At 50.6% G+C, this 11,479-nt stretch overlaps 1 protein-coding gene across 2 annotated transcripts in view; it reads right to left on the reverse strand.

Annotated features, from left to right (window-relative positions):
* Window positions 1-9,779, reverse strand: part of SNCB (synuclein beta) — a 140,719-nt gene extending 130,940 nt beyond the window's left edge. Inside the window, exon 1 of one of the 2 annotated variants that reach the window (XM_086931761.1) lies at window positions 9,344-9,779. The gene's annotated coding sequence lies outside the window, so the exon portion shown is untranslated. The remainder of the gene's footprint in view (window positions 1-9,343) is intronic. The other variant, XM_086931762.1, reaches the window with a different exon arrangement.
* Window positions 9,780-11,479: the final 1,700 nt, after the last annotated feature.

An 11,479-nucleotide genomic window follows, 5' to 3' on the forward strand; every position in this document is an offset into this window, starting at 1 on the left:
ATTTTGGTGGCTTCGGAGCAGAAGGGGGGGGGACGCTGTGAGTTCTGCCAGAGAGGAAGGAGGTGGTCCAGTCCAGTGCCTTTTCTTGGATTCCGGCGTCGTGGAGGCGTGCTCTTAGTATGCGGTGGCAGACTGTGTCGAAGGCGGCTGATAAATCCAGGAGGATGAAGGCTGCACTTTCTCCGTTGTCAAGCAGGTTCCTGATGTTGGTGGCGGCGATGAGGGCAGTTTTGGTGCTGTGGTTGCTGCGGAACCCGGACTGGAACAGATCCAAGATGTTGTTCTCTTCGAGGAAGCTGGTCAGTTGTTTGTTGGCGGCCTTTTCGATGACTGTCCCTGGGAACAGGAGCAGGTAGATGGGTCGGAGGTTCTTGGGGTCCTTGGGGTCTGCCTTGGGTTTCTTGAGTAAAGCGTTGATCTCTTCGTGCTTCCAGCTCTCCGGGAAGGTCGCTGTCTCGAAGGAGATGTTGATGGTTTTCAGGAGGTGGAGTGTGATGCTGCTGCTAGCTTTGTTGAAGATGTGGTGTGGGCAGGGGTCTTCCGGGGATCCGGAGTGGAGGATGTTCATGATCTTGATGGTGTAGTCGTCGTTGATGTTGGTCCAGGCGAGCAGGCGGTTGGTGCGGGTGGTGGTCGTGGGAGCGGGGGTGTCGGCGGTTGCCGGGGTGGTGACGACTTCGAAGCTGTCGTGGATGTCGTTTGATCTTGCGATAGAAGAAGGTGGCCAGTTTGTCGCACAGGTCTTGTGATGGTGGGATGTCGTTGGTGTTGTAGCTGGGGTTGGAGGGTTCCTTCACGATGCTGAGGAGCTCTTTGCTGTTGTGTCCATTGTTGTCTAGGCGGTCTTCGAAGGAGGTCCTTTTGGCGGGCTCTCTGGGGCACTGGCTCAGTCGGGCTGAGGTCCATGTGCTTTGCGCCCTGCATGATGGGATGCTTCCGTAAAGCTTTCTCTCCTAGTTTCTTATGCCTAAATCATCCCATCCTCTCTCTTATAGACAGAGGTCTGGCAAGGATGCTCTCTTTAGGTGGCACTTGGCGCATAGAGGCCCCTATCTGTGGTCCCTCATAGGCTAGCCCCAGATTTGACCCTTTTTGATTAAATGAAGTCTGGGTCTGTCCTGGGACTCTAAGCACATCTGCATTAATGACTAGTTCTTTGGTGAAGATAAAGGAAGGATTACTTGAAGCTGCATCTTGGAAAGAGATAGTCAAATATCGGGGTAAAGTTCTGCTTTAAACTCCTGAGTGGCCATTGGTGAAGACCTCTGAAGAGAGGTCAGATTTCAGATGCCAGGAGTGGGATCCTCCAGCAGCTAAGGTTCCAGTCAGAAAAGTAATTTCTGGCAAGAAGGCAGTGTTATTGTAGCACATGGAGGATGCTATCTCTGTGGCGCTACTGGGGTACAGGAAGAAATCTAGCAGGACTGCCTAGCTGCACCATAGACATGTCAGGAATTAAAAACCAAGCAGCTACTTTCCAGCAGAAAACAATGGAACGTGGATTGCTTTGATGTATCTGTCTTTATATATTATTTATAGAGGCAGCATAGACTTCACTCTGTACCGCAATTCCTTTAAGTTAGACTGCAAGAAAAGATTGCAGATTTTTTATATTATTAGCGTCTTTGGTTTGGACTTCTTGGATTGCGTATGCAAGGGGTTTAAAACTGTGCATGAGGGTACATGACTGCAGAACAGTCCTCCCCAACAGACTCTGGTGGTGAGAGAGGAATTGCGAGAGAACCCAAACCTTCCGAAGCAGTGTGGAGTAACGTGCGACAATCCTGACCACCAACGCAGGCTAAAGAATATGGGTGTTGTTGACACCAGTGACATCTCAGGGGTAGAGACTCCGATGCCCCGCTCTGCACTAACAGCTTGAGGAGAAAGATCTCAGGAACAGCTCATGATTGCCCTAGCAAGGACCCAGGAGAAGGGATCCCTGAGTATAGCGGGTTTCCTTTGATCACAAAGGAGAAGTTGCCACAGTTGCAGTTACTGTCTATACTACGTTGGTGGGAAAGTAGAAGCAGAGACACAATCTTACGCCTTTGGCCGCTACAGGATGAATGCCAGTGGACCTATGGGAGTCTCCAAACTGAAGGAATAGCATGTCAAACACCTCACACTTGTCACTGCGACTTACAAAACCACAGAATAAAGTGACAATGGGTGCTGAATCACCATATCCTATCAAGGAATCATCATAATCAACAGTGGATACAAGAAAGGTAGTCTTGACCCGCTCTGTATTGGCTCTTAATCCTCAGAACCCGCCTTGAAACTTAAGAACTCATCACCAAATCCAGCAGACATCCTTAGTCTCTCAGAATTGGCTCAGAATCCTTCAGACTCTGTCCAGAGTTTGTCAGAGCCCAACCCATGTCTCCTTAAACCTTCCATAAACCCACGGAATATACTCCAAGTTTCTTACACTATACACTGTAGCATCAAAACACACCAGGAGTCCAAAAGGATATGCTTCCTTCCTTCCCGTGAGGCACCCTGAATCCCTAGAACTTACTGACTCGCTCAGACCTAGCTCGGAATCTGGGCTAAAACCATCAAAATCAGGTATGACTCTACTACACCCTGCTCTGGATCCATGCGAATGTGCAGTGAATCTCTAATAATTTGTGAGTACTTAACAAAACGCCCTCGGTCCTCCCAAATTGGGGTTGGAGTCAACCAGTACTCGCACTAAATCCCCTTAAAAATGACCTGCACCCACAAATCCCTCCCTGAAAGAGCTGAGAACCAGCCCTAAATCCATTGGAGTCGGTCATGCACCCCCAAGACCTGCACAGAAGCCCTTAGATCCATCACTAATTCTTCAAATCCTTCCAGAACCCACTAAAATGTCCTCTTAATCCCTCATAGTACGTGCTCTAAATCTGTCACAATCAGCCCCGTCTCTGACTCTACATTGTGGGCCTCATTAATGTGGTTTTGGCGTAGGGCAGTGCAGCAAGTCACCTTGATGTGCTGCCCTGCGTCAAAGTGAAAGGGCAAGAATGTGCTGTATCTACACCATCAGTCGCATTCCTGTCCTTCCTCCCCTGTGCAGGTGCCGTTTCTGCAGCCTAGCACTAATGCAGGAACCCTTGCACCAGTGGCGTAACTAGGTCTTTTGACTCCCGTGGCGATTCCTTTACTTTGTTGCCCAGTGCCGATAAGAGCAGGGGTGTTCGGGAGTGTGGGCTAAAGACCCTGATGAGCAGGGATGCATTCAACGAGGGAGAATAAACAAACAACAAAACTTACTTTGTGCTCCCAGCTCCCGCCGTCCCCAAAACAGTGACTCCCGGGGTGGACCTCCCCTCCCACCCCACAGTTATGCCACTGCCTTGCACCATGGTGCAAGGGTTTCTGGGTTGCTGACAGGATTGTGTTTGTGCAGGAAGGGGCACCTCCCTGCACAATAACATCCCAAGAGGCGTTTTCGTCTTTCTATATTTGCTGCAAAATGCAGCACACGTGGAAAGAGGAAAAATGAGGAGAGATCAAGTTATTTCTTCACGGTACGCCTCACCTCAGGAGGCGTACTGTTTGGGCGCATCCCCAGATTTGCATAGTCTTGTAAATCTGGGCAAGCGTCAACATCCATGGGTGCTGCATGGGATCACCCGCCAGAGCGCCCATGGAATGTCTTCTGAGTGCAGAGTGAGGCAACGCATGGTTTGCGCTGCCTTGCCTCACTCAATATCTATGAGGCCATTCAAAGCCACGCAAAGTGGCTTTACGTGGCCTCATAGATATGATTTCAAGGTTTGCCCCGCTGGGCTACGGCTGCGTTAGGAGGGGCATAAATATGTCCCTTTGTGACCATCACAGAACCTGGCCTGAATGCTCAGAACATGCCAATAATTACCCATGCCTGCTTTGGATTCCTGAAAATGGTCTTGAATTGCTCAGGAGCTACTCCTGTTCCTTGAAACCTACCCAATCAACTAGAAACGTTTTTAAAGACAGTGAACATATTCTGAATCTGAGTGGACATACTCTGAGCAGCTGAGACCATGCCATGAATCTCCCAAACTGAATCCATCAGGTCCTGCCCTGATTCTCTCAGAAGCTGCCATGGATCCTTTATCAAACCTTCCAGCTATGCCTCCGTAGCATGCCTGGATACCTCACAAGATTGGTTGTATTTCCTCAAGTCCTAAGAACCTTACATAAGTCTTTTAGAACCTGTCCTTCATTGCTGCACAACCCTACGTGTATACCATTCTTCGCATAATTGTTAAATGGTTCTGACTGTATAAGACCCTGTCCTGAATCTCCATAACCCTCCCTCACTCCATCAAACCCTCTCCTGAAGAGCTCTAAGCATGCTCTGAATACACAGAACCAATCAGTCCATCAGACCCTGCCCTGAAGAACTCTGAGCCTGCAGTCATTCGACCATGGTTTTCTAGGCAGCTTCAGCATCTGCCACCATGCAGAGCCTCTGGAATGATGCAACTCCTCAGCCTCCACGATTTCCACATAATCGTAGGTTTAACCACAATTTCTGCCTAATTCACCATCTGGTGCATAATTTAAGGGTCTCAGTGGTAAACAGAAACGTTTTGAGTCAAAATTGGTCAAAAATTACTTTAAAAAGAGCCACATGCTGCTAACTGGTCTCCTTTCAGTTGCTAATGCTACCTTGCAGTGTTCAGTTGGTACTGATCAAGGGACACTTTTCCCCAGTCAATAATAATGTATGTTAAAATGACAAAATAGCTAATTATTAGTGGAATAGAATGAGCTACATTATGGCCAGGGCAACTGAAATGATGTAATTTTACATACATGGCGTTTTCTGCACATTTTTTACTTGCCCGATTTATCATATATGTCATCTGCCCTTTAATTTGCAATTATCAATAAAACAAATTTCTAGCTCAAATGGGTCAAAAGTTGCTAAACCTGCTGCCAGCTCTGTTGCTGTACTACGACAGACCATTTGAAAAGTTATCGGTTCACCTATCAGTTGCTAATTGCTGTATTTGGGTATTAAACTGATAATAATAAAGAGAAAACCTTTGCAGACATTGGTAACCTTTGTAAAAATGACGAATATAATTTTCCTTTTCTTGCCTCATAATTCAGTCAATCCTGCCACATAACTATGTCCTCTTATGCCACCTAATTCCAAGGGCCCCGGTTATGGTGCATAATGTGCCTTTTCTGGCCGCATAATTTAGTGAACATTTACACATAATTAATTTCCGTGTTGCTGCCTAATTCCAGGCGCCTTATTGTCAATTCATCCGTACCTGATCTCAAACCGTAGCTTCTTTTAAGATAAACAAATGCCGCTTGGCACTGACATGCACCGATTGCCGGTGAACGGCCATTATGACAAATGCGGTGGAGGGGTTGCATTCACAGTATGGGATGAAAGCTCCCCACAAAGCCGTGCGGGTTGCCATTGGTAGAATCCCACTTGATGACCTCAGAACCCGCCTCAACCTCTCCCCACTGTAAACGCATCGCTTACAATAAGACGAACTGTATTACTCGATGTCACGACCCCTTCAGAAGCCCTGAACACCTTTAACTCCTCCCGGACACCATTCATTGTTTTGACCCCGGATGCAGAGGCTCTATCAGTCCCCGCATAGGGGGTACCCTTCACGGGGCCCCCACTCCACCCAAGGCCAATGAGCGTCTGTGGGATATGGGAGACTTGGGGATTCCACATCACACTCTGCAGGAAAGGGGGGAGGGGTTGATGGTTACGCCGCTGCCCGCAGACGATGCCCAGAGGACCCGCCAGCCTGAGCAGACCCCCTCTCGCGGAGCACCCGGGCCCTGCAGCCCTTCGATAAACCCTCCAATCAAACGAAACCAAAAACGACATTTCCCAACCCCACGACCTTCGCTCAGTCCTTGCCGGGAGCTGAGGGTGCTTCGTGGTGCTGACGCTCTGCCGAGGCGCCTTTTCGATAGAGGCGGGGGTCGTACCTGCTCTGGCGGAGGAAGGGTGGGATCGGATGGGAGAGGCTTCCGGTGGCCCCAGTTACATCCACGGTGCACCGGAAATAACCGCTAAGCTGTGACCCTCACCAGCCCCACCCCAGCGCCCATCAATAGCCAAGAGTGATAGTCCCTCAAGCCCATTCCGCCACCTCTAGGCTTGGGGCACTGTAGCCTTGTGTCTCTCTGTGCCTGCACCCCTGTCCCCTAAACCGGAAGCTCTTGTAGACTCACTGAACCTTCCAGGCCCCTGACTCCATACATAGCCTCCAGTATTTGGGACTCATCCAAGGGGGCTCGTCTAGACCATGGACCGCAAACACCGCCTCATTCTTTGCTTCCTTCTCATCTAGTGGACCTGCTGGGCTCCCCTTCCGTCCTAGATCTGGCTGCCTTGGGCCGCCTCTCCGAGCTCAGAGAGGCCTCTCCGAGCTCACGCCTCTCTTTGTACCATCAAGCCAGAGACAGTGCTGATCCCAACGGTCCTGAAAGACTAGGGTACCTCCCTCGGGTACATCAACATGTTGGACCCTTATAGCATTTCATGTATTTAGGCTTTTTGTCTGTGTTTTCGGAAACCTGGGCCTATCAAAGCATTGGCACGGGCTTTGTTGGGCCCCTTAACTCTTGGGTCGCGCTGGGAGCGAGCCTTGTGGGTGCAGACACTCTCTTGGAGACCCCATTAATGTCTGTGTCCCCTATGCTTGGATTTCCTCTAGGTTTTTGCACCCTGGGCCTCCTGTCGACGATGGTCACCTCTTACCTAAGGCTCTCTCAGATTTGGAATCTCGAGGTTTGGGGTGCACCTACACCAGGACATCCCCGGGCCCGGCCCCTCAAGAGAGGGACCCCATCAGAGAGGTCCTTTCGTAGGCTAGGGTTTCCTTGCTTCATGGTATCTGTGCGCTTGACCCCGTCTACTCTTGAACTCTCCTTAGGTTAGACCCTCTAAGCTGGGGTCCCTTCCGGAGCCTTCAGACTTGTCCCTCTAAAGGTACAGGCACCCCTCTAATAATAATAATTTGATGCTATATAGCGCCTGCTACCTCACAACTGCTGTTTCATACCAATGAAAATAGCTAGTATTACTAGTATTTCCATGTGCAGGTACCACATTTGTCGACCTACGAAGAATGAAAGTCTGAGTGAAACATGTGATATGCATTTTTCACATCAATCTCAACAGTGAGCGCGTAACCCGTTGAGCTGTTTCAGTGGCAAAGGCTGTCCTGGCTCTGGACAGGGCCCCATGGGCCGCTAGCTTCTAAATGGCTTCAGCTCTCCCTAGGTTTGCCAAATCTAGGCCAGTGTTTCCTCTAGGCCTGGACACCGTCTAAGCTTGCCCCCATCTCTTGCCTTGACCCCTTCAAGGCTTTAACTGGTATAGGTAGTAACTCCTCTGGACTTGAGCATTAAGCAGGACTTCCTCTCTAGGCCTGGGAACGCGCATGTCTGCATCGTCTAGGCATGCACCAGTGTTGGCCTAGGGCCATCCAGGCCATGGGATAATGCCTGGGTGTGCACCACTTCAGATTTGTAATCAGTCTAGGAATGCTGCATTTTCCAGATAGTTATGGATTTGCTGCATTTGCCACATAATCCATCACCTGCTCCATAATCTGCATACTGTATGTTTGCTTCTGGTCAAATGGATCAAAAGTTAATAAAATCTCGGCTAAATATGTTGCAGCGCAGTGTAAGACCCTTCACGAAGGTTGACTGGTCACTTTTCTATTGCTTATTGCTGTGCTTGTGCGTTAAACTAGTATTAGTTAGATTAAGCATTTGGGGAAACGGCCTTTTCAACGTGGGTTGAGCCACACATGCTGTTTGCACACAAGCTGGACAGCACTTGTCTACACTATGCTTCTGCCTTAAACACTCTTCTGCCTTAAAAAAAACTTCTGCCTTAGCCAAGCATATGTGTGAATAAGGCAGTCAGCGGTATAGATGTGCAGATGGGCGGGAAGAGGAACAGGAAGGATTGGGAGAGGAAGCTCCAGGCGCCTGGTAAGTGCGGCTGGTGCCGGGTTGAGGGGGAGATTTTTTAGGGGTTGGGGTCAGTTTTAGGGCTCAGAGGGGGAGGTGGTTTTGGCAGGGCTTTAGGGCTCAGGACAGTGGGGTTGGGGTAGTTTTAATGGCTGGGACAGGGTTTTAGGACTTGGTTTGGGAGGGGCAGTTTCCAATGGTGGGGGCAGTTTTAGGGCAGGGGGCTGGGGTAGTTTTTGGCAGGGGCAAGGTGTTAGGCCTAGGGGCGGGGGGGAGGGGAAGTTCGCAGGGCCGGGGAACAGTTTAAAAGCTCAGGCCAGGAGGCTGGGGTCAGCTTGTTTTTTGGGCAGGGGCGTGTGTTAGGCCTCAGGGTGAGGAGACATGGGTAGTTTTAAGGGCTGGGGCGGGGTGGTTTAGAGGGCTGGGGTATCAGGTGTTATGGTGAGAGGCAGAGGGATTGGGGTGTCCAATTTACCATGCATATCCCTTTAACAATCATGCCTTTACAACTAAAATCTTTGTAAAGGCATGCCTTTTACAGACACGTCGTGGTTCAGACACATTGTTTAGGCATGCATGGTTGTATCTAACAACCAACCCTTTGCCCAGACAGCGTTGACATGTTTCAAAATGACAAAATAACGAATACTATCACGAAATGTGCTGCATTAAGCTGCATAATTTGCCTTTTCTTACCACATGATTTAATGAACCCTGTTGCATAATGTTGTCCTCCCCTGCGGATAGGCTATGGCATTTGTAGGCCTGGCTTGTCTAGCTGCGGATCCCCCTATAGGTTTCAGTCCCCACGTAAGGTCGGGGTTCTCTCTAGTGTTCAGCTTCCCTTGTCTTTCCTCTAGGCGTCTCCCCCCCCAGGCTAGGGACCGTTGTAGATAGGCCCCGTCTGAGCTTGTACCCCTTATGTAGGGTGACCAGGCATCCCGGATTTGGCAGGACGGTCCCGGTTTTTCACAACGTGTCCCAGCAGATTTCAAGAAATTTAGTTCATGTCCCAGTTTTTAAGAGGGTCAGGGGGAGGGTGCTCTTTATGTTTTACAAAGCAGGGGTAGGTAGTTGTTTCAAAGCAATTTAATTAACAGGCAAGCAGCGGGGTTTAAAAATTGCCTTTTATGTATGCTCTACTGCCTGTTCTGTAATTCTCTGCTGAGGAGCGCTGTCATTCTGTGCGCTCGCTTGAAGTCACATTGTAGTCCTTCTTCTATTTTTGAAAAATGTCACGGTTTTTGGCTTTAAAATTCTAGTCACCCTACCCATATGGACTCGCCCCTTACACTAGGGTACCCTCCAGCCATAGACTGCCATTACACTTGGGCGACCCCCCCCATGCTCGGTCTGTCCGACGTCAAGGCATGCCCCTTAGCCTCACCTGCAGCGACGCTAGAGAGAAACCGTGACTGGGCTCTTCGAGGCCGGGGCGACGACTGGGAAATCAAAGACGCGTGACAGTCAGAGCATTCCCGGTGACCCCTCCTCGCCGGTGGCACGGTGTCTCCGGTGTCCGACTGGACTGCGGGACGGCGTCCGGGGTGGCCACAGCCGAGCACTGTGTACCGACGGCGGGAGGCAGGCTGGTCCCTGGGGGTTCCTCGGCTGCGCGGGTGGCTGCTGGTCCCCTCTGGTGGCGGTCCCGGGCCCTCTGCCGTCCGCGCTGCCCCTTCTCTAGCGGAGACGCTCCTCTTGCCTGTCGCGATACCGAGGAGGTTGGGATGAGGATAATCCGCGCCGTGCCTGGACCCCCGCCCCCTCCCTGCGCTCGGCCGCCCTATAGGAGCCGTGAAGCAGGGTTTCATCAGCCGCGTCGCAGCAATCAGCTCCGGAGGATGCGGCCCCCTCCCAGCTGCCTCTCCTGGGTGGGGGTAGGAGGCGGGGGGAGGGGAGGGTGCCCAGCCATTCCTCCTTGCATTTTTCTTTCTCTCCCTGAATTGGGAGGAGAAGCCCCTCCCGTGACCTTTTTCTCCTTCACGTCGCTATGCCGGTGAAAGACCCATGCACGCTTGGGAGACCCGGTGCACCCCCCCCCCCCCCTCCCCCAGCACACCCCCTGCCCACCCCCTTCTCTACACACTGTCAGCGTCACACGCTCGGGGTGAGATGTGCTCGTGATGGACACGTTTATTTTGGGTCCCCCGTACTTGCCAGTGAGAGAGCAATGTAGCGAAGGAAGGGGGCGGGGCGATTTACTTTGAAGTATAACAATGAATCACTGCGGGTAGGGTTCTCCCAAAAACCGTAATTGCAGAGCATTACTTCTGATCCTGGAAACACAAATAACATGTTGGTAGCTTATACATTCACTGGCTTAAACCTACAGCCATCGGCTAGTGCGGAGGGTTCCCAAAGGATGGTGTCACCTACTCACAAAATCCCATATACAGCCCCAGGTGGGTGCAATCATAGAAACGCAAATGCGTCACACCCAGGTGGGCAGAGGGTTGGAGGAAACACTAATCACAAAACCTCAAATCCTGTACAGCAGCGATTGTTTGACTGGGGTGGGGAGGGGAGGGTTCCTCCAAACGAAATCTCATCCATCAACAGAGCGTGGGGAGGGGTCTTCTAACCTCAAACTACAAAATACATTAACAGAAGGGAGCAGGAGAAATGTTCGCTAAAACTGAAACCTATTAAGACATAAGATCTACGTATATATGTGTGTGAATGATTGTGTTTTGGTCAGTTGTGTGTGTGGGTGTGTGTGTGTGTGGGGGGGGGGGGGGGGGGGTGCGTTAAAATACGCACTGAGACCGAAATCGTCATCCGAGGGCCAGCACTGTAGGGCGGGGGCGGTATACAGTAAACCGCAGCCTGCTAAATAAACCAAGGACGGCCCAGCCAGAGCTTTTTATTAAGAATTACATTCTCTTTAATTACATTTAAGTAGGTTATGGACACACGGGATTGATGAGTCGAAGGAAGAACCTCAGCACAGAAGGTAATAATGAAAATGAAACAAAAATAACACAGGGACCGTGTTCTCCTTCGCCGGATTTTGAGTCACTTCTTGCAGCAGCAGGACCTGTCCATGGTGCTGAAGACTCTCTGAAGCCTCCCCTTTCAGCCCCGCTCCCTTGTGGTTCGGCCACGGTATTGAATCGAAGGTTGACGTGAGGGTAAGACAGCTGGTTATCTTAGGATGCCCTGGGACTCCCACGCTCCTCACAGAAGCCAGCAGGTCTTCTGTGCTTGGCAGTGCCTTTAAAGACCACGCTGCACTTTTAGCTTCCAGGCGTGTGCTTCCTCAGGCACAGTTACTTCAGTGCTCTGGGCAGACGAGGCTGTGCTCGGATGGCAGACACAAGCTTTCAGCTTCCCCAGGGCTCGTTCGTTAGGATGACCTCACGTTATTGTATTTCATTAGTGATTGGTGTGCGCCAGCAGTTTGCATGATATCTTGGTGATATGAGCTGTTTATATCGTGCATCCTCACGAAGCTCTGGGCTGTTTGCTTTTGTGTTGACACGTGGTACCCACACAGACGTACGTCTGATTGTTGTGATAAGAC

The sequence above is a fragment of the Lissotriton vulgaris genome, chromosome 7 (genome assembly GCF_964263255.1).
Source record: "Lissotriton vulgaris chromosome 7, aLisVul1.2, whole genome shotgun sequence".
NCBI classification, from domain to species: domain Eukaryota; kingdom Metazoa; phylum Chordata; class Amphibia; order Caudata; family Salamandridae; genus Lissotriton; species Lissotriton vulgaris.